This window comes from Zootoca vivipara, chromosome 6 (genome assembly GCF_963506605.1).
Source record: "Zootoca vivipara chromosome 6, rZooViv1.1, whole genome shotgun sequence".
Lineage (NCBI taxonomy): Eukaryota > Metazoa > Chordata > Lepidosauria > Squamata > Lacertidae > Zootoca > Zootoca vivipara.
Genome location: NC_083281.1, coordinates 10,093,316 through 10,120,696, shown reverse-complemented (window position 1 = coordinate 10,120,696; position 27,381 = coordinate 10,093,316). Strand labels below are relative to the sequence as shown.

Sequence of the window (27,381 nt, the reverse complement as noted above, 5' to 3'; positions counted from 1 at the left end):
AAGACAGACCCAAAAGAGAAAATAACAGAACACCACTAGTAGTCACATACAGCTCCCAAGTTAAAACAGTTCAATGCATCATCAGAGATTACAACCTCTCCTAGACAACAACAGTTCTCTTTCTCAAGCTCTGGGAGGAAGACCTTTCATTGCCTACAGACAGCCGCCCAATCTTAAACAACTCCTCACCCACAATAATACCACCACCAGACTTAACATAAACACTGTTACCAGAGCCTGCAATAAACTCAGATGCCAACTTTGTTGCCATATACCCCCATACAACACCATCACTGGACCCAACAACATCAAACATAGCATCTCAGGCCTATTTAATTGCTCATCTTCTAACATTGTGTATGCCATCAAATGCCAACAGTGCCCTTCAGCTCTCTGTATTGGACAAACAGGACAAACTCTACGCCAAAAGGATAAATGGACATAAATCTGACATCAGGAATCACAAGACAGAGAAGCCAGTAGGAGAACACTTCAATCTCCCAGGATCTCAAAGCAGCTGTCTTATTACAAAAGAATATCAGAAATAGACTTGAAAGAGAAGTTGCTGAATTACAACTTATTGCTAAACTGAAAACTATGGAGAGACCTGGTCTGAATAGAGATATTGGATTATGCATACTATCCCATGCTTTTTCCTGTAGGACTAATTGAGTCAATCACCCATCTCCTAATACCCTTCTGAGAACCTGGAAGGAAAACAAGCGAGGGGGAGAGCGGATATTAGGGTTCCTCAAGGGTATGCGATATCCCAACACATCAGAAATAGTAGCCTAGAGAGATTTCCAAAGTATTTGTACCCCCGAGCAGTTGCAATGATTCTCAGCACTCTGAAAGAACTACACATCCCAGGATTCTTTGGGGGGAAGCCATCGCTAGGATACTTATTCAGATGCAGAGTGCAGACGAGGCCTCAGTTTTCCCCCTTGTAGAGCAGGAGTATGGGCACAAACCTACAATGGGTTGGCTCCTCCTGTCAATGGTTCTGGCACCCCTGCCATCTAAGAATGCCTTGGCTAGTAGCTCAGCTGGTTAGCGCGTGGTGCCGATAACACCAAAGCTGCAGGTTTGATCCAGCTGCATATTCCTGCATTGCAGGGGGTTGGACTAGAGGACCCTCAGGGACCCTTCCAGCTCTACCGTACATTTCTATGGTTCTTGCCCTGAAATGTCTGACAGGGCACAAGCCAACCTGGAGCAAAATTATAGGATTATAAGATTCTGCATCCACAAATGGAGAGAGCCAGGTGGTCATTTGTGCCCCCACCCCACCTTGCTTTCTCGTTTCCTCTCTGCTGTGATGCTTAATTACTTTTCCTTAATTTATTGTTACGGCGGCACAGGCTTGAATATTTCATGGGGTCGCTTCCCTGCTCTCCCGGCTGCTGCACCGCTGGATAAATTACTCTTATTAGCCTGATTAATCTGCTTGTCCCTGGGGAACGAAAAGGGTTAAGGCCGCTAAAGGAACTCTGGTTCCTTTCCATTCCACTCGTAGGAACAAAGGAGAGCCTGCTGGTTCAGGCCAATGGCCCGTCTAGTCCAGCATCCTATTCTCTCAGTGGCTAACGGAAACCCACAAGCAGGATTCGAACACAAGAGCAGCTCTCCCCTCCTGTGGTTTCCAGCAACTGGGATTCACTGACTGTGATGGCAGAGCAGAGCCATCTGGGCTGGTAGCCATCGATAGCCCTCTCCTCCCCCACAAATTAGCCCAACCCCCTTCCAAAGCCATCAAGATCGGTGGCCGTCGCTGCCTCCTGTGGCAGTGAGTTCCACAGTTTAACGATGCACTGCATGAAGAAGGACTTCTCTTTACCCGGTGGCAGACCTACATTTGGGGGGACCCCTTCGCAACAAGCAACAAGGTCTGGGTAACCACCGTTACTTTCTTAATGGGGTTGTTCCATGACAGACTGCCATGTACTACTAGTAGTAATATCCTGTTTCTCCTAAAATAAGACATACCCATAAAATAAGCCATAGCAGGATTTCTAAGCATTTGTGCAATATAAGCCATACCCAGAAAATAAGACATAGTGGTAGGCGCAGTTCTGGAGGGCCCCAAGGAAGAGGCGAGGCCGGACGCGTAATAAAAAATAAGACATTCTCTGAAAATAAGCCACTGTGGGGGTTTTTAAGGAAAAATAAATATAAGACTGTGTCTTATTTTCGGAGAAACACGGGTAGTAGTAATCTACAGTGGTGCCTCGGTTTAAGTACACAATTGGTTCCGGAAGTCTGTACTTAACTTGAAGTGTCCTTAACCTGAAGCGAACTTTCCCATTGAAAGTAATGGAAAGTGGATTAATCCGTTCCAGACAGGTCCGCAGAGTACTTAAAGTGAAAATACTCAAACCGAGGCAGACTTAAACCGAGGTATGACTGTACATCATTTCAGATTTTGATTTAAATTGCTGCACTGGGTTATCTCACATGTCAAGGTGTTAATGAAAAAATTCTTATGCCTTATATTTTTCAAGTTATTGGGGGGGTGGGGTGGATGAAAATCAGGGGAAATGCACTTTTTAAAGTAAAATTTTAAAGCCCTGAAGCTTAAATTACATTCTTTTCATAGCAGATCCACCCCTGATTTTACCTGTCCTGAATCTTCCAACATTCAGCTTGCCCACGAATTCTGGAGCTATGAGAGATGGGGGGGGGGGGACACTTTTCCCTGTCTGCTTTCTCCTTGCCGTGCGAGTTGGAAGTTGACCCAGCAGGCTTTCTCGCGTTCTTACGGCCTCTCAGCACTCTCAGCAAACTACAACTCCCAGGATCCTGGTGGGGTAGGGGAGCCATGCCTGCTTCAAGCAACGCCAAAGCACTTGAAATGGAAGTTGTGGATCTGGTCGAAGTTTCAGCCTCATAGGATTGCAGATGTTGCTCATTTTGCTGGGCAAAAGATTCCTACATGGCAGGGGGGGTTGGACTAGATGACCCTTGGGGGGTCTCTCCCAACTCTATGATTCTGTGGCTGTATAACCCAAGAGCATGGAAAAGGGGTCAGCAAGGCCTTTCTGGTGGGGCTGCTTTGGCCCATGGCCCCCACACACTCCAGAAACCAGGTCACCCCAACCTCGGCTGGTTCCCTCTCTGCTCTGTGACTAGGTAAATATTTCATTCACCAGCACTTAAGGAGTCGTTCCCCCTAATAGGTTATATTGATGCCAACACAAAAGGAGGTGCCTTAAATCTTTTGCTCTCTCTGGGAACGCCAATAAACATATCTGTCTCTCCGGGAGAATTTACGCCCGCCCCCTGGGCAATGGAGGGCGATTAAGGGGAGAAGGTATAGGTGCCAGGGAGACTCAGAGCCTGAGTTTCATCAGACGAAAACGGGGACCTCCTTGTAACACCCAACACCGTTGCTCGAGAATCCTGGACCAACATTCAGATTTGCTGGATGCCCAGCAGTTCTAGTGTTAGGGGACACCCAGGGTGTGGATGGCGCTGTGGTCTAAACCACTGAGCCTCTTGGGCTTGCCGATCAGAAGGTCGGCGGTTTGAATCCCGTTGATGGGGTGAACTCCCTTTGCTCTGTCCCAGCTCCTGCCAACCTAGCAGTTCGAAAGCACGCCAGTGCAAGTAGATAAATAGGTACCGCTGCGGCGGGAAGGTCAGTGGTGTTTCTGTGCATTCTGGCACTCGCCACAGTGTCCCGTTGCGCCAGAAGTGGTTTAGTCATGCTGGCTACGTGACCCGGAAAACTGCCTGTGGACAAACGCTGGCTCCCTCGGCCTGAAGCAAGATGAGCGCTGCACTCTATCAGGGCCGGCTCTAAGGCAAGGCTGGGTGGCGCAATGCGCCAGGGCGCCGGGCCGCCAGGGGGCGCTGCGCTGCTGTGCCCGCCAGACAGCCACGCTGGGAAACGGGGGGGCGCCGGAGGGATCTTCGCGCCACAGCGCCAGATATGCTTAAGACGGCCCTGCACCTCATAGTCACCTTTGACCGTCCAGGGGTCCTTTACCTTTACCTTTACCTAGTGTTAGAGGAGAGAGGGGAGAGGTCTGTGTCCTCTCTCTGTGTCCACAGACACACAGCTGCACAACCTTTGTGGCAGTCACAACTAGCACACACCCTCCAACATTTCTCCAATGAAAATAGGGAGGTCTTATTCAATATAATAATGATAATAGTAGTATCAACAACAAACAACAACAACAACAAGTTTTATTTATACCCAACCCCTCTGACTTGGTTTGCCCAGCCACTCCGGGTGGCTTCCAACATACAGTGGTGCCTCGCTTAACGAATGCCCTGCTTAACGAAATTTTCGCTTAACGAAAGGTTTTTTCTAGCAGAGGTTGCCTCGCTAGACGAATTCGTTTTCATAGGAATGCATTGAAATTCAATTAATACGTTCCTATGGGCAAAAAAAATTCAAAAAAATTTCAATGCATTCCTATGGGATTCGCTAGACGAATTTTTTCGTTATAAGAAAAGACCCATGGAACGAATTAAATTCGTCTAGCGAGGCACCACTGTATATAAAAACATAAACATGAAACAGGGCTGTCTTCAGATATCTTCTAAAAAGGTTGTCTAGTTACATATCTCCTTGGCTCAGAGGTCGGATAACTCCAGACCCTCCCACATTTCTCTGAGGAAAACAGGGACATCTTAAGGAAAAGCAGGACGTTCCAGGATCAAATCAGAAACTGGGACGGCCTCTGAGAATCTGGGACTGTCCCTGGAAAATAGGGACACTTGGAGAGTTTGCCAGGGGTTGCCAGGTCAGGAACATACCAGACGCTCAGATTACAGGACCTAAACAGGAGCATTTAAAATTCTGAATTTTTAAACGCTTGCAACCCTCCCTGGGACCCGCTCGCGAAGGGCATGTAAAAGATTTAACAAGGGGGGTGAGGATAAAATGCTAAAATATGTTTTTTAAAATGCAATTTGGAAATGCATGTGATATTGGGCAGAAAATGAGGGTGGGTAGGGAAGCAGTGGGGCAGGGAGTCGGCTTTTAAATTTGATGTCAATGTGGTAATTTTTTTTTTAAGTAATAAAAATATAATTGGCCAAACAACAACAACAACCAAGAAGAACAAGAAACAAAACAGTTTAATAATAATCGGACTTTCCCTGATGCCACCTGCCCCCAGGAGGAAATACTTGTTTTTCAAGAGACACACACATCGCAATCTGCCGTGTGCTGCAACACTTTGGGACAGCTTTCCCTCTGCAACCCTCCTTCCCAGGGTATGCACAGAAAGGTCAAATGTTCTTTAAATAGGAACTCAGAACAGGATGAGCTTCACCAGAGTATGGCTGACTAAGAAGGAATTAATTCCACATGGGGTCCTCGATCCTCCCCTCCGGGAATGGCCAGGCCAGACAGAGAAAAGACACCATGCAAGACGCAACGGCAAGCCAGAGTCTGCCTGGCCTGGCCTTGTGCTCAAAGGAGGTGGTAGAGTCCTGAACCAGGAAGGAGGACTCTACCACTTTTTTTAAAAAAAAATGTTTCATTTCTCATCTTGAGGCATTGCACTGTTTTGTTTTGTGATGTCGGCGGGCTCAAGGTCACACCTGGTGAGCTTGAGGGCAGAGTGGGGGGATTTGAACCCTGGTCTCTCCCAGGTTCTAGATTGACACACTAACCACTACACCACTACTGGAGAAGTCCAGAAATAAGCGGCAGAAGCTGAAGCATGAGAGGAGGGAGGCCAAGAGGCAGAGATGAGTCCACCTGGTGAAGAGCCACGGGTGTCTCCCCCTCCTGCTGCGACCAGCTCCCTTCCCATCTTGTCCCCCAGAACCAGGAGAGGCATGAAAAAGGCGGAGTAAAGGATGGCTGCATGCAGGCACAGTCTCTGGTGGATTGGGAAAGACGTGGGAGAAGTGGAGACAGGCAGTTGTCATGGACTGGCTGGATGCAGAAGATTGGTGGGAGGCAGCAGCTGGGGAACCCCCAAGGGAACCCCCAGGTGAAGAAGGCTCGGAGCCAGGGGACTGGTGGTGGGATGACAATGAGTAGTCAGAGGCATAGCTGCCAAGTTTTCCCTTTTCTTGCGAGGTAGCCTATTCAGCATAATGGAATTTCCCTTTAAAAAGGGGATAACTTGGCAGCTATGGTCAGAGGGAGAAGACTGGGAGGAGGAGGTGTTGAAAGCTGAAACGTAACAGAGTTTAGGGAGCAGGGAGAGTCTGTGGCAGAGATTCAGAGGTGGGGGGGGGGCAAGAAGCAGAGATGAGGCAGGCTGCTGCAGAAGCCGGGGGTCTCCCCCTCCTCCTGTTTCCTGCTCTCTCCCCCCCCCCCCCGGTCTCCCAGAACCAGAAGAGGTGTGAAGAGGTGTGAGGAGCAAAGGCAGATGCGACGGCAAAGTCTCAGATTGCTTGGAAAGGAGGAAAATTGAGGAGCTGTGGGAAGGCAGGGACGGACCTCCAGTCCTTGCAACTGCCCCATTGGGGCAAGATCTACCAAGAAGAGTTGCTGGGCCCACTAGGCCTGGCCTCCAGAACTGTTTTATTTCTGGGAATAAAGAGAGTTAACTGGCGCTGTGTGAGTTATTGCTGACATGCTCTGACACCGAACCTGACTGTTTCGTGGGGGAGCATACCTCGAAATAGGCAGGGGTAAGGGGGGAGGAATAGTGGGACAGGTGACGGGGTGGTCACTTTTCGGCCTTCCTGTTGTCACTTTTGTCACTCCTGATGTCACTTTTCGGCCTTCCTGTTGGAGCAGCTGATTGGCTGCGTCTCAAAACAGGATGCTGGGCTCAAGGGCTGGAGGAGCTGATCCCAGAGGGCTCTGCCAATGCCCTGGTAAAAATAGTTCGCCGAGGTACCACCATCCAAAGTCACCTGTTTGACAGCCTCAAGCTTCTCTCCTGTTGAGCCTGCCAGACGTATGACTCCGGGCTGCGTTTATCGAGTCATAGAGCTGGACGGGACCCCCCAGGGTCATCTAGTCCAGCCCCCTCAAATGCAGGAATCGAGGCCAAAGAATCCCTGACAGGTGGCCTTTAAAAAAAAACAAAGGTTGGAAGGGACCCCAAGGATCATCTCTAGCCCATTCATTAACTCCCACCAACACTGGCAAAGCATGTCTTTATAATGACCCTGGGACTGTTGGGAGTTGTAGCACAAAACCTCTAGCTGGCGCCCAGTTTGGAAGCCTCCTTTGGGAGTCTGGCCTTCCCGTTCATTTTAACCAGATTTACATGCTGCCTGATTGCGACTAAAGCTCAAAGCAGTTTGCAAGAAACACTCGAAATTAGTAACAAAAACCTGTAATTAAAACAATTAGAATCAGCTAAGGATAGCAAGACAGGTTGAGTTTGGGAGTTTGTGTTATGAGTTATCACGGATTGTGGCCAGCTACATTTTACGCAGAGTAAGCCCACTGAAATTAATGGATCTAAGCGAGTCAAGAATGTTAAAAAAAAAAAAACCAACAGGTTAAGAGCAGACAGAGACTGAAAGAAAATGAAACTGCACACAAGTTGGAAAGAAGAATGAAAGATTTAAATTACTATAACCTCACTTGCTGTCATTTGATATAATTTTGTTTCATCTATTTGCAGGAGTTCGTAAAGGGACAGCCGAAGGACGAGGAATTTGCTTTTAAAAACAAAAGACTGTCAATTGGAGATAAATCTGTAAAAGAAGCAGCACGTAGAGAGGGATAAATTGGAACACATCTGAGAGAGTGAGAAACCAGTTTTGAACGAATTGTACTAAATTAATTTTAATTTGGTTTCGACGTGTTATAAATTTGAAAATGAATAAAAAAATTATTGGCAGGGGAAAAGGGGCCTGAGTTCACTGCTTTCCTCTTCCCTCCCTGTCCATTTTTCTTGTGTGTTGCGTCAGTTTTAGATTGTACGCCTGTGGGGGCAGGGACTTCCTTGTTCTAATTGATTGCATGTGAGCTGTTCTGGGAGCCTTTCTTGATGAAAGAGGGTAAAAATGCTCCAAATATAAATAGTAATAGCCTGCGTGGGTGTAGCACAACCAGGTCTGGTCTGGCCCCACCAGATAAACCCACAGACAAAGGTCACCTTTCTCGGGGCGGGGGGGGGGGCAGGCGGAGATTGCTGCCCAACACTCCCACCCCAATGCCAGGAGTGGGTCCCGGCTGGGAGTTCCCGTCCCCGTCAGCTTTCCAGAGCCTCTGCCAAATCCTGCATGGCTCTGATCTAAACCATCTGCCAGCCATTCATTCCCAAAACAAAGGAGCGCGCTATTAATAAACCCCTCCGAGGAACGTATTGTAGGGCACAAACCCTAGGAAAACACACCCAGCCTGCATTAAGTTTTTTCTTTGCAAATGCATTTCTGTTGTTGTTGTGGTGGTGGTGGTGGTGGTGGTGTTTTTAAAAATCTTGTACGCTTTCAATATACAGTAGCAGGGCAGCAAGTACAGTAGCTGTTTCTCAACTCAACACCAGGTTTGAATCTCCTCCTTCAAGCATTCGCTGGGGTTTTTGTTTGTTTGCTTCTCAAGCTGGCCAGGGAACGGAAGCTCTGAGGCATGTACAAAGTGCTTTCCGTCTCTTATGACCATTGGCTGCTGCTCCATACTGAGTCACAACTGTTTTGACCATCAGGATAATCTACAGTTCATAGAATCACAGAATCCTAGAATTGGAAGGGACCCCCATGGTCATCCGGTCCAGCTCCCTGCAATGCAGTCCGTCCGTCCGTCCCCCCCATGTGGGGCTCAAACCCATGACCCTGAGATTACGAGTCGCATGCTCTACCGAGTTCACATCCAAAAAGGCCCTTGAAGCCAGCTTCCCAGGAACTTCCACCTTATAACTGAGTCAGACTAATGAGTCTATCGAGCCCAATATTGCCTACTCTGACTAGCAGCATCTCTCCAGGGTTTCAGGCAAGGGGTATTCACAGTTTTACCTGGAGAGAGTGCAGGGCATTGAACCTGAGGTTGCCCTACCACTGGGCTACAGCTCTTCCCTTAGAAAGTAACATTCTAGTCCTCATTGTTAAACAGGAAGCTGCCTCAGGGTGAGTCAGACTGTTGGTCTGCCCAGATCAGCACTCTTTACATCGACTGTGGTTGGAAGCCTAGCTGGACAGCTCAGTCCGTGGATCGTGAGGCTCTTAAACTCAGGGTTGTGGGTTCAAGCCCCACATTGGGTAAAAACATACCTGCATTGCAAGGGGCTGGACTAGATGGCCCTCGTGTTTCCTTCCAACTCTACGATTCTCTGCAGGTTTTTAGGCAAGGGAGTCCTTTCTCATCCCAGGCTGGAGATGCCACCCAACCGATGTGCAAAGCAGGTGCTCCGTCACTGAGATATTAAGCTTCCCCTAAAAAACTAGAGTAAGTTTCTAGTCCTCATTGTTGTGAACTATATATGGGAATGCAGGAAATGGGCCTACACCACAGCCAGACTTCCTGGCCTACCTAGCTGAGGAGCGTCCACACTTTCAGACTCAGAGGCCACTCCCAGCACAAGCTGGAGACACCGGGAACCAAACCCTGGGCTTTTTGCATGCTAAGTGCTCCGTCCCTGAGCTACAGCTCAGAAGCTTCCCTGTGAATTTGGACCTCGGCAACCTCACATTCCGGTGCTAAAAGACCCCAGCCGTGTCCCGAGCGAAAAGACCACAAAAGCAGGCGGCAACAAGCACCCCAGGGCCCACCCTCCAAATCTGCTGTTTGCAAGAGGCGCGTTGCCACCCACAAGCCTTGAATTCCTACTCCCCACCCCCCCACCCCCCGCAGAAGAATCCTGCTCCTCAACTTAGGACTATCACGTTTCTCGACTTGCTCAAATGCCTTATGCATTTGGATATAGGGTTCCCTTGCCCTTTGGTGAGGCCGGATGACAGAGTAGTTTCTCCAAAATAAATAAATGTCACCCGATTAGTATGTGTTCGTGTGAAATGAAATGGGGGAGGGGGGGAGGGGGAGGAAAGCCACAAGGCAAATCCCCCCCCCCCGATAGTCCCTCTTGCCAAACCTGCAAGCTCTGGCACGCTTGGGAGGTGCGGAGGTGGGAGTCTGGGTCCCCGCAGAAAGAAGAGCATTGTCAGGTGACGCTTCCTCTGTCCTTAGATGGAGAGAGAGAATTCATGCCAAAATGCCATCTTTTGGCAGGGTGGCCCAGGCATGGCAATGGCCCAGGCCTCTCCAGCCCAACACTGGCCTCCTATCTTCAGGGAAGAGGTGCAGTGCCGTCGCCAGGATCGGGGCCAGTGGGGGGGGGCAACAAGCCTCCCAGATAACACTGATTTGCCCCACGTAGGACCTCTGGCTTTCAAGCTTGCAGAAGGCCACAGAATTGCAGGTGTCAAGAAGGTTGCTAAAATTATCAAACTTAGCTGAGATGGCAAGGCTGGCGTTTTTAATCAGAGTAATAATAGTAATAATTTTATCATTTGCACCCCACCCATCTGCCCGGTTTGCCCCAGCCACTCTGGGCAGCTTCCAACATATATAAAAACACCATTACACATCACACCTTTAAAAGCTTCCCTATGCAGTAAAATCACTGTCAAATGTTTACTAAAGATTGGGAACTCCTTATAGACTTCTTGCGTGAAAAGGAAAAGGAATTTACAGTGCCTAGGCTTGCGGATTGAAGAAAATATTGGTTTATAGAAAGTGGAATTGTTGGAGTGGATGTTTTGAATACTTTTCTATACATAGCTGACAGACAAAGAATCAGAAGTTCATTATCTTTTTTTATTATCTCTTTCTTCTTCTTTCCCGCTCCCCTTTTCCTCTTTTGGTTTGATCAGTGTTTTAACTTGGATTTCTTAAGAAATGGATATTTGTTATATAAACCTTTGTATGTTTTCTTTCAAACTTTAGTAAAATTGGTTGGTGGGAGAATGTAGATGGACTCCCAAGTTGGAAGGGAGTTGGAAGGGACCCTGAGGGTCATTTAGTCCAACCCCCTGAAATTTAGGAATCTTTCACCCAACGTGGGATTTGAACCAATTACCTTGAGAATAGGAAAGGTGGAAAGAAGAAACAGCTCAAACAAAAAAGGATTGGCAATTAAAATTGATGGAATATGCAGGAATGGCGAAACTTACTGGAAGAATAAGAAATCAAAAAGAGAGTCTTTTTTATGACCGAGTGGAGAAAATATATTGACTATTTGAATATATAAAACGTTAGCAGGGTTGACACAAACTGGTGCAGCTAGAGATAAATAAAAAGAATAATAATGAGATATTAGTATTTGGATATAAATTTGATATGCAGTAGAGGAAAGATATAAAATATGTAATGGGGAAGGAAGCTGAAAGAAATGTAGATTGTTTTCGTATACATTTGCTTTTCTTTGTTAAAACGTACATAAAATGAGAGACTGAGAAAGAAAATTTTTAAAAAAGAGAGAGAGAATAAGATCTCATGCTCTACCAACCGAGCTATCCATTGTTTCCAAGAGAGCTGAGATGACCCTGGGTAGAAACTAATTGTTGGAGTATATAACATCTCCCTAATTTTCACCCTCTACACAATTTTCATCCCTACTCATACCCCGTGCTTGAACCGACAGCCCTGAGATTAAGAGTCTCGAGCTCTACCGACTGAGCTATGAGTATTATGCCCCTTGCCTGAAGCCCTAGAAATCCACAGCTACCTGTCAGGGTAAACAACAGTGAGCTAGATAGGCCCGTGGGACCCAGGTGGCGCTGTGGTTAAACCACTGAGCCTAGGGCTTGCTGATCAGAAGGTCGGCGGTTCGAATCCCTGTGACGGGGTGAGCTCCCGTTGCTCAGTCCCAGCTCCTGCCAACCTAGCAGTTCGAAAGCACATCAAAATGCAAGTAGATAAATAGGAACCGCTACAGCGGGAAGGTAAACGGCGTTTCCGTGTGCTGCTCTGGTTCGCCAGAAGTGGCTTTGTCATGCTGGCCACATGACCTGGAAGCTATACGCCGGCTCCCTCGGCCAATAATGCGAGATGAGCGCGCAACCCCAGAGTCGGTCACGACTGGACCTAATGGTCAGGGGCCCCTTTACCTTTTTAGATAGGCCCACAATCTGACTCGGGGTAGGGAAACGCTCCTGTTTAAACAAGCCCTGTTTGGGAATAATGAGGACTGGAACTTTATTTTCAGTGGGCTGTAACTCAACAACAGAGCTGCTGCAATCTACGAACTGCCCTACAGATGAAGGATGACATACAAATTTAACAAATAATAATGATTATATCAACAACCTCAGATATGCTGATGACACAACCTTGATGGCAGAAAGTGAGGAGGAATTAAAGAACCTTTTTAATGAGGGTGAAAGAGGAGAGCGCAAAATATGGTCTGAAGCTCAACATAAAAAAAAAAAAAAAACTAAGATCCTGGCCACTGGTCCCGTCACCTCCTGGCAAATAGAAGGGGAAGAAATGGAGGCAGTGAGAGATTTTACTTTCTTGGGCTCCATGATCACTGCAGATGGTGACAGCAGTCACAAAATTAAAAGACGCCTGCTTCTTGGGAGAAAAGCAATGACAAACCTAGACAGCATCTTAAAAAGCAGAGACATCACCTTGCCAACAAAGGTCCGTATAGTTAAAGCTATGGTTTTCCCAGTAGTGATGTATGGAAGTGAGAGCTGGACCATAAAGAAGGCTGATCGCCGAAGAATTGATGCTTTTGAATTATGGTGCTGGAGGAGACTCTTGAGAGTCCCATGGACTGCAAGAAGATCAAACCTCTCCATTCTGAAGGAAATCAGCCCTGAGTGCTCACTGGAAGGACAGATCGTGAAGCTGAGGCTTCAATACTTTGGCCACCTCATGAGAAGAGAAGACTCCCTGGAAAAGACCCTGATGTTGGGAAAGATGGAGGGCACAAGGAGAAGGGGACGACAGAGGACGAGATGGTTGGACAGTGTTCTCAAAGCTACCAACATGAGCCTGACCAAACTGCAGGAGGCAGTGCAAGACAAGGAGTGCCTGGCGTGCTCTGGTCCATGGGGTCACGAAGAGTCGGGTACGACTAAACGACTAAACAACAACAACAATGATTATGATGGTACATGCAGAACATCCCAGCTTCCATCTCCACGTAGGACTGGCTGGGTGGGCTTGTCCATGTATCAACAAATGGTCTGATTCAGCATAATAAAGCTATTCCTATTTTCCTACGTTTCACTGGGACTACAGAGAAACTTAGCCATCCCAGATGCGTTCAGGTGCCAGGCCATACCTTTAAATGGTGCATCAACAGAATACTTTAGCATTGCCAATGTGTGTGTGTGTGTGTGTATACACATAGTCAAAATAGATGGTCTTCTTATATATGATCTTGGCAGCTCACATAGTAATTGCAATTCAGGGGAAGACAGCCCCAAATCTTACACTGAGGTCTTGGGAATTTGCACTACTCTGAATTTTGCAACCCAGTTCTCCAGCCAAGTAGTGTGTTCAGAAATGATGCTTTTGTCTATACAGAGAAATTCACACTAAAAGGCTGGCGAATTTTCACAGGGAGTTTTTAAAATAATAATGGTAATGTGAAAATGAGGAGAACCAAGACTGGGGGAAATGAGAAACTGAGAGTTACTGATATCAACGTTCTCTTTAAAAACAATCATTTTGGAGTGGGCTCCCCCTCCCCAATATCCTATCAGTTTAGGGAGCTGTAAAACTCACACTGAGGGCTGACAGCTTTTTTGGAGAGAGCGATAAAATGCTTTTGATGGTTCTGAAGACGTCATGGAAGACGCTTTCCATTTGCCTTTGCAGGGTCTGTGTGTGACGTGGAAATAATGATTATTTATAATGATTTTATTGTTTATACCCTGCCCAAATGTGACCACCCAAACTCCTGCCACTAAGGTTGGCTGGTGCGACACCTATCTTGCACAATCCACTCTTGTGTTTTAGGGAAGCGTCTAGATAGAAATTTATAAAAAGCAAGAGCCGCTCGACCTTGGGCTCTCTGCAGAGAGCTTTTTCTGCCTGTGTGAGTCAGGGTGGGGCCACCCAGGAGGCCCAAGAATGGTTGCCTGCGACGCCATGGGGCAGCCTTGCACCCCAGGGTGCCAATGACATCAAGAAGCAGCCATGCCTCTCCGCAGAGCAGTTTTCCAACTTAAATATCTGTTGTTGCTTTCTTTTTTAAAAAAATAAATAAATAGGTGCTGTATTGACTGAATAAGAGAGGGCTTGGATAATCTTACACATGGTGCCGGGGAAAACAGACAGGAAAAAGAGACAGAGAACTCCTCAGATGTATTGGGGGGCAAGTAATTATTAGACAAAGAAATCAAGACTTGGTGCGTGCAGCAGCGGTTGGATGCCCCAACAGAGCTAAAATGGACCAATTTTCTGCATCTAAGCATCTAACCCTTTAACCTTACAGTGCAAGAAGGAAGATCTTGCAATAGTTAAGGCGTTTCTAATGTATGTGAACTGATCCTGGTAAAGGAAAACATGTTCAAGGACAGACGCCTGCTAACCGAACCAGGCCCACTGCAGAGTTGGAAGGGACCCTGAGGGTCATCTAGTCCAACCCCCTACAATGCAAGAATCTGCAGCTGTCCCATACAGGGATCGAACCTGCAACCTTGGCATTATGAGCACCACACTCTAACCAACTGAACTCTGTCCAGGGCAGAGCCAAAGCAGATTAAACAGCTGCGTAAAATTCAGCTTGGGGAGGTGGGAGAGAGGCAGTCAGGCAGACCGCAGGCAGCAGGGCCAGCTCCCCTGCCTTTAAAGGGATGCATGTGACCTGGCAGCCGTTCCTGAACCAAAGGAGGCCTGGGAAGTGGTCCATTGGCCAGAGGCGCAGGCATCCAGCCCCCTCCAATTCTAACTCTCCCACCAATTTTTCCTCCTTCGCACTGCATCCTGAACTCTCTCTCCCCACACTACTTCACAAGCCCCCAAAGCAGCTTCTCCCCTTCATATCAGGTGCAGAAACAGAGACGGCCTGGAGATCTGAGGTGCCTGCGTGGAATGAGAATACGGGTCTTGGCTAGGCAAGGAGATGGGGGATGGGCTTTGGGGCCGAGGTGACAATATTTTCCCAGGTATTTGCCCAAGCCTTCCAGGGAACCACGTGCCTGAGTGGCAGGACACCCGCTCTGCATGCAGAAGGTCATAGGTTTGCTCTCCACTGGAACCTCTCCAGGCAGGAAAGAGCTTTTCCCCCTGAAACCCTGGAGAGCTTCTGCCAGTCAGTGCCAGCAACATGGAGCTAGGCCAATGCGTCTGACTTGGGCCAAGCCTGCGTCTTACATTCCTTGGAATCGGGACCATCCGATTCCAAGGCCACTGAGCCACGGGCCCTTCCTCCAAAACCAATACGGCAGGAACACAGGAAGCTGCAAAAATATTGGGTCTGTCTGTTATTGTCGTCACCGGCTGGCCAGGTTTCAGATGCGGGTTTTCTCCCACTGGGAACTCAACCTGAGACCTTCTTCAAGCAAAGCAGGGGCTCTACCTGCTGAGCCACAGCCCCATTTCCTCCTTAAACTTACTGTTATATTCAGATCGATGAGGACTAGACCTTCTGATTTGTGATTTGGATACACACCACACCATATCTCCTGTGGCAGAGAACACACATTGCATGCACAAGTCCTGGGAATCTTCAAACAGCAACCCACCCACCCCCTCCTTAAATCAGCCTTGTATTCAAATTCATGAGGACTAGCTCCTTTTTTTCTGTGCTTGGGAAATGAAACTGCGGCTCAGTGGCAGAGCAAGTGCGATGCACACAGATGGTTCATAGAATCACAGAATGATGGAGTTGGAAGGGAACCCCAAGGGTCCTCTAGCCCAGCCCCCTGCAATGCAGGAATCTCGACTGAAGCCTCAGTGACAGATGGCCATCCAAAACCTCTGCTTAGAAACCTCCAAGGAAGGAGAGCAGGCAACATCCTGAGGGAGGGAGACCTTTGCGCTCCAGGGTTCAAGGAGATGGGTAACTATATAACCCCAGATGTCAAGGAGACAAGAAGATATCTGAAGTCAGCCCTGTATAAGAAAGCTTCTTAAGGTTGAAGAAGAAGAAGAAGAAGAAGAAGAAGAAGAAGAAGAAGAAGAAGAAGAAGAAGAAGAAGAAGAAGAAGAAGAAGAGATCTCCAAAAAGGGCGAGGTGCCCATCCCCTCCTTAAGCCAGCCTTATCTTCGGACCCCATAAGGACTACAACCTTAGGAAACGGACCCTCGAGCCATGCCACTTCTGCGCGCAGGAGACCCAGTCCTGGACATCTTCAAGCAAAGACGCAAACACACCACCTAAAACACGCCACCTGAGCTGGAGGGAGCCACGGCAGACCTCCCCGGTTTGCTAAGCCAGAACTACTGGACTTTTCGGAGACGTCCAGGCTGCCACACACCGAGGCTTCCCCATCCCTGCAGGGAGGGCGCAACTGCCACACCGGAGGGGGGAATAGAGGCGCGCACTTACCCGGAGGAGGAGAAGGGAAGGCGAGCTGCTCCATCTCTCTTCGTGTCCTTTTTGGAAGGAGAGACCGAGGCGCACCTGCCTCGGCGCCTGGTTCCTGAATAACTGCACCTCTCTCCTCCTCCTCCCTCTGGGTCCAAAAAGAGCCCTTCTATAAATACACAGACAATATAGCTGCTGGAAGGGTGGACTGGGGTGGGGGTGGGGGGGGTGTCCGCCTGACACCGCCCTGCCTGGCGCTCCCTTCGCCAGCGAAGGACAAAAGCTGCCAGCCCGCCTCTCTCTCTTAATTGGAGCAGCGCGGCTCCCTGGCAGAGAGGGGGATCCCTAGATGATGGAAGAGGAAGGGAATCCGCTCCTGGAAGACGGGGAGAGGCGCGGAGTGTGGGGGGGAGAGAACCAGGCGGAGCTGCTGGTGCGGCTGTCTCCCCCTCCCCCCCCCCAACACACTCCAGTCACCTTCCCAAACGGAGACACCCGAAGCTGGGTGGATTTTATGTTTTAATTTCGGGGAAGGAAAGACACCGCGGGCGCCTTCGCTCGCCAACCCCCCAAAAAACCAAAGCGATAGCAACTCTTTGCAACATGTTTGAGGTCTCTTTGTTTGCTGTCTGCCCCCAATAAAATATTTGAGGGGGGCAGACCCTGTGCAATGCCCTCCCGTGTCGGATGTCAAAGAGATGAGTAACTATACAACCTTTAGAAGACATCTGAAAGCAGCCCCGTCTAGGGACTCCTTTTTAATGTGTAATGTTTTGTTATGTTTTTATACATGTTGGAAGCAGCCCAGAGTGGCTGGGGCAACACTTTGGGAGGGGTACAAATTCTAAAATTACTACTACTACTACCATCAAATAGGCAGAGTTTATTAAAATTGTTGGTTTGTAAAATAAAAAAATGTATTGGGAGATGATTTGTGAGCACACACACACACACGCCGAGATTTCTGTTTCCCTCCCCCTGCTGCACCCAGTCTTCTATCTCTTAAACCTTAACAAAGCTGCTGTAATCTTTACTCCCTTTATGTTGCTCATGGTTCGAATCCTGCTTGCGGGTTCATGGTATAATAACACTTCTTTGAATTTTCCGGAAAGGGTTTCCATTCTTCCACAAAGCCTTGGTCATTAGGTTCTCTTATGTTAGCTGTTGTTAACTGTGTCAGTTCTGCAAAACCCATCACCTTGCTTATCCATTCTTCTTCAGTGGGCGTTTCTGCTTCTTTCCATATCGTTGCGCGTAGAGAATCCTAGCTGCAGATGTAACATACATAAACAACCATCTTTTGGGGGGACTTCTTTTTTGGAAGAACATTCTCTTCCTATCAGTGCTGGATTAAACCCTGTGGAGGCCCCTGGGCAGTCGAGGTCTGGGGAGGGGGGGACATCGCAAATTATCTCCTAATGCGTTTTTTTTATTTTACCAACCAATAATTTTAATAAGTACATTTGATGACACATTATTATTTTGATGCGTTTTCGCAGGGCCCCGAAAAGGCATGGGGCCAATAGGCCGGTACCTCCTGTGCCTATCTGGTAACCTGGCATTGTTCCTTATACTCTTAATTTTCTCCCTGTGGCCTGGCACGGTGGGTTGGTTCGAGGCCGACGGGCGGCTGTGCCAGGACGCGCTCACAAAGCCGATCACATTACAGCCACTTGCAAGCGCCTTGTGACAAAGGACGGTTTCTCAAATTTAAGCCCTGGTGAATGGCTTTTTGGGGGACGCCCTTTGATGCCCCCCTTCTCCCTCCCCTTGCAAGCCACTGACCGCTTTGGAGAGAAAAACAGGAGCCACCCTCACCACGGCGCGCTGTGCCAACGTGGCACCAGTCCTTTTCCGATGCCCCGCAGTGCCAAGGTCTCCAAAGGTCGGGAAACATATCACAGGGCGTTTGATGGCAAGGCGACGAGACATGTTTGTGTATGTGTGTGCGTGTCTGTTGAAAGAAGGAACATCCGTTCTGCTCGACGGGGATAAAATGTTCCAGATTCAAAAAAAGGGCAACCCTGTCAACAGACGGAAGTCCCTGGGAATAAAAGAATGACATCGCCACCCTCTAGTTTCTGGGAACTGGGGGGGGGGGGTGAGGGAGAGAAAAGGCAAATCTTAGGTGCTTGCAATCTAACCAGGGGTTTTTTGGGGGGCAGGCAGTTGAAGAACGTCGCAAGGGGATCTGCACAAATTCATGCCCAAGTCCAAAAACAATAAACATAAGAATATCCTTCCTTCCTTCTTTTTTGGTTGAGGAAACTGCATCACAAGATCCGGAGAAGCGTGAATTTCAAAGGACAGGTGCATGAATTATCGTCTCTTGCGTATTGGGGTAGAACCACGCTAAAACGCGACTGGAGCCGAAACAGGGCCGCCAACTTGAATAAAATATAGATGAGGGCAGGTAAGCCTCACCCTGCACAATCGATCACAGGATCACATGTACATCATTGGAATGGCAACGCTCATCAACTTTGGGGGCGCCCGGCACCCTCAAATATTTCATTGGGGGAGCTGAAGGGACCTCGGCGGCTAGTGAGTTGGCTCCTATGGAGCCGAAGACGCGTCCACAATCCTATGATGGGAATAAGTGTCACCAGAGATAGGAAAGGCAAGGAAAGAAACCTAGAAAAAAACGGTGGAGGGGGGGAGAAGAGCAAAGATGCAAAAATCACACCTAAAGTATCTATCTTGCGCTTTGCACGCTTCTCGTTCGCTGGAAATGTTGCATTCAGCAGAAGAGGCTGTCTGGAGAGCTGTTGGCAGGTCTGGCTGCGTGAGGCATGGATCAACGAGTGCCGCCCGCCCCCCAGCCTTCCTCAAAACCAAACCTTCCCTCTTTCCTTTCCTTCTGCAATTCGTTTTGGATGTTGAGAACAAAGCCAACCTTCGGCACTGCGGTTCTGTCCCTTCACACGCGCGCGCACACACCCCACCCCAACCCCCCCAAAATAATTGCCTCGCTTAGCATAGAAGCCATTGGAAAACACCTGAAGTGGAACGGAAACAGCTGCCGGGGGTTTGGGGGGGGGAATAGGAGGAGGAGAGAGAAAGGCAGATTTTTCAAGGCCAGCTCCCCCCCTCCCCCACGCTGGTGACCTCCAGATATCTGGGGCTATAACTCCCACAGCTCTTGCGGGTGTGTGTGTAGGGGGGGGGGGCGCCACCCAACAAAAGACCAGCTCATGGAGGAAAGGCCTAGCTGTGCAATTCTGCTTCATTTTGCTTTGACACATGAGATCATAGCACCGTGGAGTCTCAAGGGAACACAAGGATAATCAAGTCCAACCCCCTGCAATGCGGGAAATCTTTTGCCCTACGTGGGACTCGAACCCGTGACCCTGAGATTGAGAGTCTCATGCTCTAACCAACTGAGCTATCCCAGCTGTTGCTTTAAACCAGGCATTCCCAAACTGCGGCCCTCCAGATGTTTTGGCCTACAACTCCCATGACCCCTAGCTAACAGGACCAGTGGTCAGGGAAGATGGGAATTGTAGTCCAAAACATCTGGAGGGCCGAAGTTTGGGGATGCCTGCTTTAAACCCAGCTTGCTGGAAACCCCAGGAAGGGAAAGTGCTGCCACAAATATCAGTGGCTTCTTGTTGTTGTTGTTGCTGTTGCTGAAATAAACTTTATTTTCACATTTAAGTTTCCCCCATTTCCACTTTTGACCACCACTGCTATGCATTATTAAAACATCCCCTTCATATTAGAAATTAAAAGGGTGGGGGTTCTGGTCTTTAAAAACTGAACAGGCATTTTAAGACAACTCATGGGGGCGGCTATTGAAGATTATTATCCCAAAAAGGGATGTGGACATAGGTGTAGCCAGGATTTATGTTGGGGGGGGCACCTGTCATCAGATTCGGAATAAAATGTCTAAAAACAGTTGTTTTCAATTGCTTTTTTTTTTAAATCCCAAGTGCTCAGAAAAAACTGTCCAGATATTCAGTCATATGAAAACTAGAAAGTTAAATGGAAAATTAACATCAGGGAGTACCTTTCATGTGGTTAACGATTTGCAAAATCACAAAGAGCACTCCACATTTGTCAGCAGTTCCTTCTTAACCCCCCCCCCCCCAATGCAGCTTTCCTGTGCAAACACAGTAAGCAGAGCCCATTGAGGCAACCGGTCATGGATGCTTTAGCTGAGATTCCTTCATTGCAGGGGGTTGGACTAGATGACCCTTGGGTTCCCTTCCAACTCTGCGATTCTTTGATTTTATGAGATGCTTCCCTGCCATCGTCGACCTTTGCCAGGTCTTTACTCTATGCAAAGTACAGTACTGAATGACTAGTCCACGGTGCAAGTTAGACCCACGGCTGCAGCATCTTAAATTCTGATGTTCTGCACAGAATGCCTCGCACATTTCAATAAAGGATGAAATTATATGCTACATGCAGAAGCGTAAAAAAAAAAAGCAGGCACTGACTGATATGCTAGCCAGAGAGGAAGATTGTGTATCTCAGCGAGCATTCCCGTTTCAAATATTCAGATTATATCTACTTTTAGCTCTTTTATTTACTTGATTTGAGTGAGGGGCAGCTCCCCCTCCCCCTATGGCCCTAGGGATCCATCGCCCTTGAGCTCTAGGGGGTGCGGTCCTCTGCCTGCCGCGACTTTTCTCCACCCCACCCCCCAAAAGCCACCCTGTTCTAACAAACCCAGAACCCTTTTCCTGATAATTCTGCCCATCTGCTTAGCCTCCTGCCGAACATTTTTCAGGGGTGTCCCCGGGAACGCCGGCGTGAACACTCCCCCCCCCCGGGCGGGAGAAAAAAGAGGTGTTGAAAGATGGCCTCTCTCCTCCTCTTTTGTGCCTTCCTTCCTTCTTTTCCTTCTCCTCCCCACCCCTTCCTCAGTTTAGCACTTCCTCTCGCCTGCGTTTCAGGAACGCCTGAGCTCAGCCCAGCCAGCAAACGCCCCCGCAGCAAATGGTTCGGGGGAAGCCCGGCTAAGCGGAGGATTCCTCGTAGGCAGAGAGCCTCGTGACTCGAATCCCTAACACGGATTCCCCCCCCCTCTCTCCCTTTGCTCTTTTCTCTCTCTCTCTCTTTCTCTTCCCACCCCTCTCCTCCCGGCCCACGCTTCATCTCCTGCGCCCCCCTCGCTCCAGGGGCTCTGCAGAGAGATGCCCCGTCGCCATGGCAACGAGGCAGGCCTGGACCACGACGTCCCCCTCTCCCCTCCTTGGATGATTGCAAAAAAATAAAATAAAATATATATCTAAAAAGAGGCAGCATCAGCAACAAACAACAGCCCAGATGCAGCGAATCTATAATTCATTGGCAATGCCTCCTGCCTTTTCCTCCCCTCCCTTTGGTGCATAGGGAGGAGGAGGGAATCCCCTGCTCCAAAAATAACCTGCATTAGCTCGGGGGAGGGAGGGAAACCCCTCCCTCTGCACACATATACATGTATATATAGCCGCAGATGTACAGATAAAATGAGAGGGCATGGTTTTTGCATGCAAAGCGCGCCGTGCGCCCACCCCGGGAGAAGCGCACCCAGGCTGGGGGGGGGGGTGTCAAGAGGGTTTCCCCGCCCCCGCCAGCGCCTGCCCGCCCCCACACAGCTCCCTGCATGCTTGACTGCATCTGGGGGAGGGTGGGGAGGGAGGGAGCGCCGCAGGGCGTCTGGAGGAAGCGCAGGTGGAGAGGAGCTGCGCTATGAATAGCCTGGCGCACGTGCGGGGACTCCGTAATGGGGTCTCCCCCTAGCCAAAGGGCACCGAGGCGGCTCGGGAGGCAGGATCCAGCCGTGGAAGAGCCGCTGCGCTGGAGAAATGAAATGAAGGGGGAAGAAGGAGGCAGCCCAGGAAGAACCACTATGAAACAGATTAAGCGACTGCAGTCCACACTGCTTTAAAAATGGGTCTAGTTGAGTGTCACGCATGGGCATGGCGGGAGGCAGGGGGAGCTGCCCCCCCCCCCCCAAATCAAGTAAATAAGTAGAAATACAAAAAGTAGAAATAATCAGAATATTTGAAATTGATATGCTCGCTGAGATACCAGTCTCCGTCCCCAGCGAGCATTTCCCTAGAAAGTCAGTGCCTGCTTTTTTTGAGCTGATACATGTAGGAAATAATTTCATCCCTCATCGAAATGTGTGAGCCAGTCTCTGCAGAACACCAGAATTTAGGATCCTACAGCAGAGAGTCTAACTAGCCATCTCTCTTACTCAATCAGGCACCACTTAATAAATAATAATAATAATAATAATAATAATTTTATTCTTTGTACCCACCCATCTGACTTGGTCGCCCCAGCCCTTCTGGGCAGCTTCCAACAGATATAAAAACATAATAAAACACCAAGCATCAACACAGTTCTGCAGCCAGGTGAGGTGAGCAAAATGCATATAGTAGGGGGAGGCATGCGTATAAATGCAGACTTTTTTGGGTGGGGTTGCTCTGCAAATAAAAGTGAAATTGAAATACCCCAAAACAATGTGTACGTTAAGGAGAAATTTGCGCTAAGAGGCTGGCGAATTTCCTTGGCGACTTACAGAAATAAAAATCAGAGGCGGATGTGAACAGCAGAACTCAGGATGCAAAAAATAAGAAAAATAGACGGATCAGCCCCTCCCTGGTAGCCAAGCCCAACCCAAACAAAAGATATCCACCCATCCTTTTGTCCTTCTCAGCTCTCTTGCAAGGACTCCCAAATATAAATTCTCCTGTAGTCTTCCAATGCCAGCTTTTAACTATGTAGCCTCACATGGCGGCAAATGGTTTGCCGTGGGGCAGCGTGATATTCAAAATCGCCTAAATGTGTGACACCAAGGAAAGAAGGAGTGTGCGCTTGTGTTTATTCTGGGTGAGTCAGGATGGCGTTACTCATAATCTGGATTTTTAGCACTCTGGAGGGTTTTAGATGTAATAATCTGACATCTGATGATGATGATCAAGTCAGCTCTAATTAACCTGTCCAGAATTTAGCAACAGAGAAAATACAGATGGGAGCTAATGCTGATTTCAGCATGCATTTAAGTTTTAGGAGGTAAGGAGAGCCTGCTGGATCAGGCCCAAGGAGGTCCATCTCACCGGGCATCCTGTTTTTGCAGCAGCCAACTAGAAGCCTGTGGGATATTTGCAAATCAGCAATGCATGTTTGCTGCAAGTTTGCTGGAGAGAACTCTGAGGGACACGCCCCATGTGTCCTGACAGGGGTCGGCCTGACTCATCTCATCACCAAGCCAGAAATGTGTTCCATTGCTCAGAAACCACCCTAAGCTAGACTTAAGAGGGAATGGTCTCCCTGGGGAGGTTGTGGGCTCTCCTTCTTTGGGGGCTTTTAAGCAGAGTTTGGATGGCCATCTGTCATGGATGCTTGAGCTGTCGATTCCTGCATTGCAGGGGGTTGGACTAGACCCGCAGGCATCCCCAAACTTTGGCCCTCCAGATGTTTTGGACTACAATTCCTATCTTCCCTGACCACTGGTCCTGTTAGCTAGGGTTCATGGGAGTTGTAGGCCAAAACATCTGGAGGGTTGCAGTTTGGGGATGCCTGGACTAGAGGACCTGGGGGGGGGGGAGGTTCCCTTCCAACTCTACAATTCTATGATTCTGTGTCTTTGCAACCAAATTACTATTTTAAGCCTGCCTGAACAAAGCTGCTGTGATCTGTTATTCTGCAACAGAAAACTCTTATAGAGTGAGCAAATGCTATTTTCACCTTTTACAAGATTGTTTGTGTGTGATTATTATTTTAAAGGGGGGAGGCAAGGGGAGAAATATCAGGAAATATCAGGTCTGCCTTAAAGCACCCCAGATTACTTAAACTAAACTCACAAACTCCTTTCCCCCAATTCTATTTTATTAAGTTTCAATATTTTATTAAGTTCCAACAGTTTCATCTCTTCTCTTATTTTTGTCGACTTCCTACGCAGGATCGGTGGCCATCACTGCCTCCTGTGAGATGGAGTTCCTTAGTTTCCCAACAGCTGGCAAGCAAAAAAAATCGCAGGGGGTTGGGACTAGATGACTCTTGGGGTCCCATTCCAACACTACAGTCTATGAAAAGCATGGCTGCCTTGGCGACTGGTAGGCTGAGACAGCCCTCTACAAATTTGTCTAATCCTCTTTTGAAGCTATCTTGGGTTTTGTAGAAAGATTTTGTTTTCCAGAAATATTTTGTTTTGCTGTTCTAATGGGAGGCAGGTTGCTGTAATCTTTGCAGTGCTCAGGTCCTCAGAAGGCCATGCACTGGTTTTCAAACCTCCCTTTCTGATTTATTTTAAACCAGGAAATTAAAAGGAGAACGGAACCAGTGTCCTTCAGGCGACCTTGGAAGGGTTGGCGCTTCTGCGGCACGGCGGACCGTTATCGCTCATGCATCAGCCTCTGCTTTGGTTATCTCAGTCCCCGCAGAGGTGGGGAGCGATGCTAAGACACGCCGTATCTTCTGAGAGGATACAGGAGCATCGCGGCAGGAGGGGAGAGATAACAGAAGACGCTCTGGCTGGATGGTGGCCAGTAAAAGGAGATCAATGCCAGAGACAAAAGGGAAAAACAATGGAGGTCGTGATGGTCACCTGCTGGGGATTCTTTAGCTGCGATTCCTGCATTGCAGGGGGTCGGACTAGATGGCCATTGGGGGTCCCTTGCGATTCCTCAATTCTATGTGCTCAATGCCGCCCCCGCCCCAAACGAGGCAGCCTAGCCCTGTTCAGTCCCCTTGGCTCCCTCCTCTTGGCGGAATTAGGACACTGGGTTGTCTTCAGGGCTAGCCCTACTCAGAGTTGCTGTTGTTGTTGGCAACTGTCAGTCTCGAGAGGCAACGGAGTGTGCCTCTCGAGGTGAAGGCAAACGGCTGTGTTAGCAGCACCCAAGTGACCTCCCAGGGGTGCAAGCCTGGGCAGTGTGCATGGAGGTCCTGGGCTGCCCAGACGACAAGACCTGCCTCTTGGGCTCATTGATAGGGTCCAAAGGAAAGCAAAGCAAGATGCTTGGCACCAGCTCGGCTGCAGGAGTTGCTGGAAGGAGGCGTATAAGGCGCCACCCAACCGCCTTAGGGACTCCGCTCCATTTTTGCAGAGGGTCTACTCCTGAGCCTTTTCTTCTCTCAACAATATCCCGGCCGCAAGGTTTAGGGTCAGAGTTCTCCTTCTCCTAGACTGGCTCCCTTCCCAGGTGGACGAGCCCCGTTTTACCCCTCTACAACAAGGGCAGAAACTGCCTTCTTGACCGCTGGACCCACTCTTGGTCTCGTCCACTCAGTCGGTGGGAGCCTGTCTTTGCATGCAGGGGAAGCAGCAGGATTTAACCCGGCTCTCCGTTGCTTTCGTTGAAATCTAGGAATGGGTGAATATGGCTTTTTGAAGTGTTCTTGGCGCACCTGGGAGTTAGGGGGCTGCTTCCAGATAGGGAGATCCAGCTCCCCCAAACTACTAGGAATGTGATACATTTGGCTTCTAAAGGGTTAACCGTCCCCTTTCCAAGGCTTGCTGTTTTCCTGCTTTCTGTAAATGCTGCAGTTACGGCTCCAGACCCCACCTAATTAGGAGGCCTTGTTTCCCCCCCAGGAAAGGCTCAGCAGAGCTAATGATAATTTGAAAGAGGCATCTGGGGGAAGTCTCTAGATAGGATCCTCTGACTAAGCCTTTTGCTGCAGGGCTGAGGACCCCAGTTCATCTGTGGTGGGGGAGAGGGCGTTGGTCAAGGTGGGCTTTTGTGTGTGCAAGGGGCTTATTTTTATCACTAGGGTTGCCACATCCATTTACAGGATGTTCAAAAGAACACGGAGTCATTTTGGACTCATCGCTGTCCATGGAGGCACAGGTCAATTCTGCGTCCAGGGCTACTGTCTACCAGCTGCATTTAAGACCCTACCTGCCTACATGCTTTCTCCCACCTGGAATACTGCCATGCACTCTCCGTGGGGCTGCCTTTGAAGGTGACTCAGAAACTAATCCAGAATGCAGCAGCTAGACGGGTGACTGGGAGCGACCGCTGGGACCATATAATACTGGTCGTCAAAGACCTACGTTGGCTCCCAGTATGTTTCTGAGCAGAATCCAAAGTGTTGGTGCTGACCTTGAAAGCCCTAAACAGCCCCAGCCCAGTATACCTGAAGGAACATCTTCTCCCCCCCCCCAATTGTTCTGCCCGGACACTGAGAGCCAGCGCCGAGGGCATTTAGGCAGTTCCCTCACTGAGAGAAGTGAAGTTACAGGGAACCAGGCAGAGGGCCTTCTCGATGGTGGCACCCTCCCATTCGATGTCAAGGAGATAAACAACTTTTAGAAGACGTCAAAGAGATATACAATTACACCACCTTTTGAAGAAGAAGAAGAAGAAGCAACAGAGGAAAATCAGATGATGGCACAGTTCAAACATTTTATTCCTTTTGGGAAGTTGGGTTTACAAATTTGGGGCAAAATGTATTTTTTGTTTTGTTTTTGGTTTTTTAAATGCTGAAACTTCTCTCTGCAGAGAAAAGCAGCAACACTGGGGTATGTCTGGCAAATTGGGGGGGGGGGCTCATAATTGTCCTTGGGGGCCAGATGGGATCACATTGAGCAAAAAAGGTGCTAAAAACTTGGGAGAGGAAGATGATACCAAATTAGTAGCCCAGTTTGCGTACACACACACACACACACACAGAGAAAGAGAGAGAGAGAGAGAGAGAGAGGGAGAGAGAGAGATGGGTGTCCTCCACTGCTTTGAAACCCCATCTGAAACTCAGCAAGCATTCTTGGATTCGGCAGAGGAAAGTGGGGAAAGGAACACGCTGGTTTTCGAGCAGTCAGTTTGTGCCTTGGCAAGGCAGAGCTCTGCTGCCGCTGACCTGTGGCACAACGAGGGAGGCTGTTCCTCATCGTGCAAAGCCCTCCTCAACAACAGGAAGTTGCACCTTCTTCCAAATTCACCGGAGCAAGGAAAAAACCCATGCCAGAAGTGGGGCAGTGGTAAGGGGAGGTGAGATGAGAGGTGTGTGCACCCTGCAGATTTTTAAAGACCCCCCCCCCCAAAGAAACCCTCTGTTGTTAAGAGAGTCAAGCATGGGCGTA

The 27,381-nt window shown here is 48.8% G+C and overlaps 1 protein-coding gene across 1 annotated transcript in view; it reads right to left on the bottom strand.

Annotated features, from left to right (window-relative positions):
* KCNN1 (potassium calcium-activated channel subfamily N member 1) overlaps nucleotides 1-16,572 on the bottom strand; it is a 68,754-nt gene extending 52,182 nt beyond the window's left edge. The window contains exon 1 of the mRNA XM_035120689.2: nucleotides 16,380-16,572. The gene's annotated coding sequence lies outside the window, so the exon portion shown is untranslated. The remainder of the gene's footprint in view (nucleotides 1-16,379) is intronic.
* Nucleotides 16,573-27,381: the final 10,809 nt, after the last annotated feature.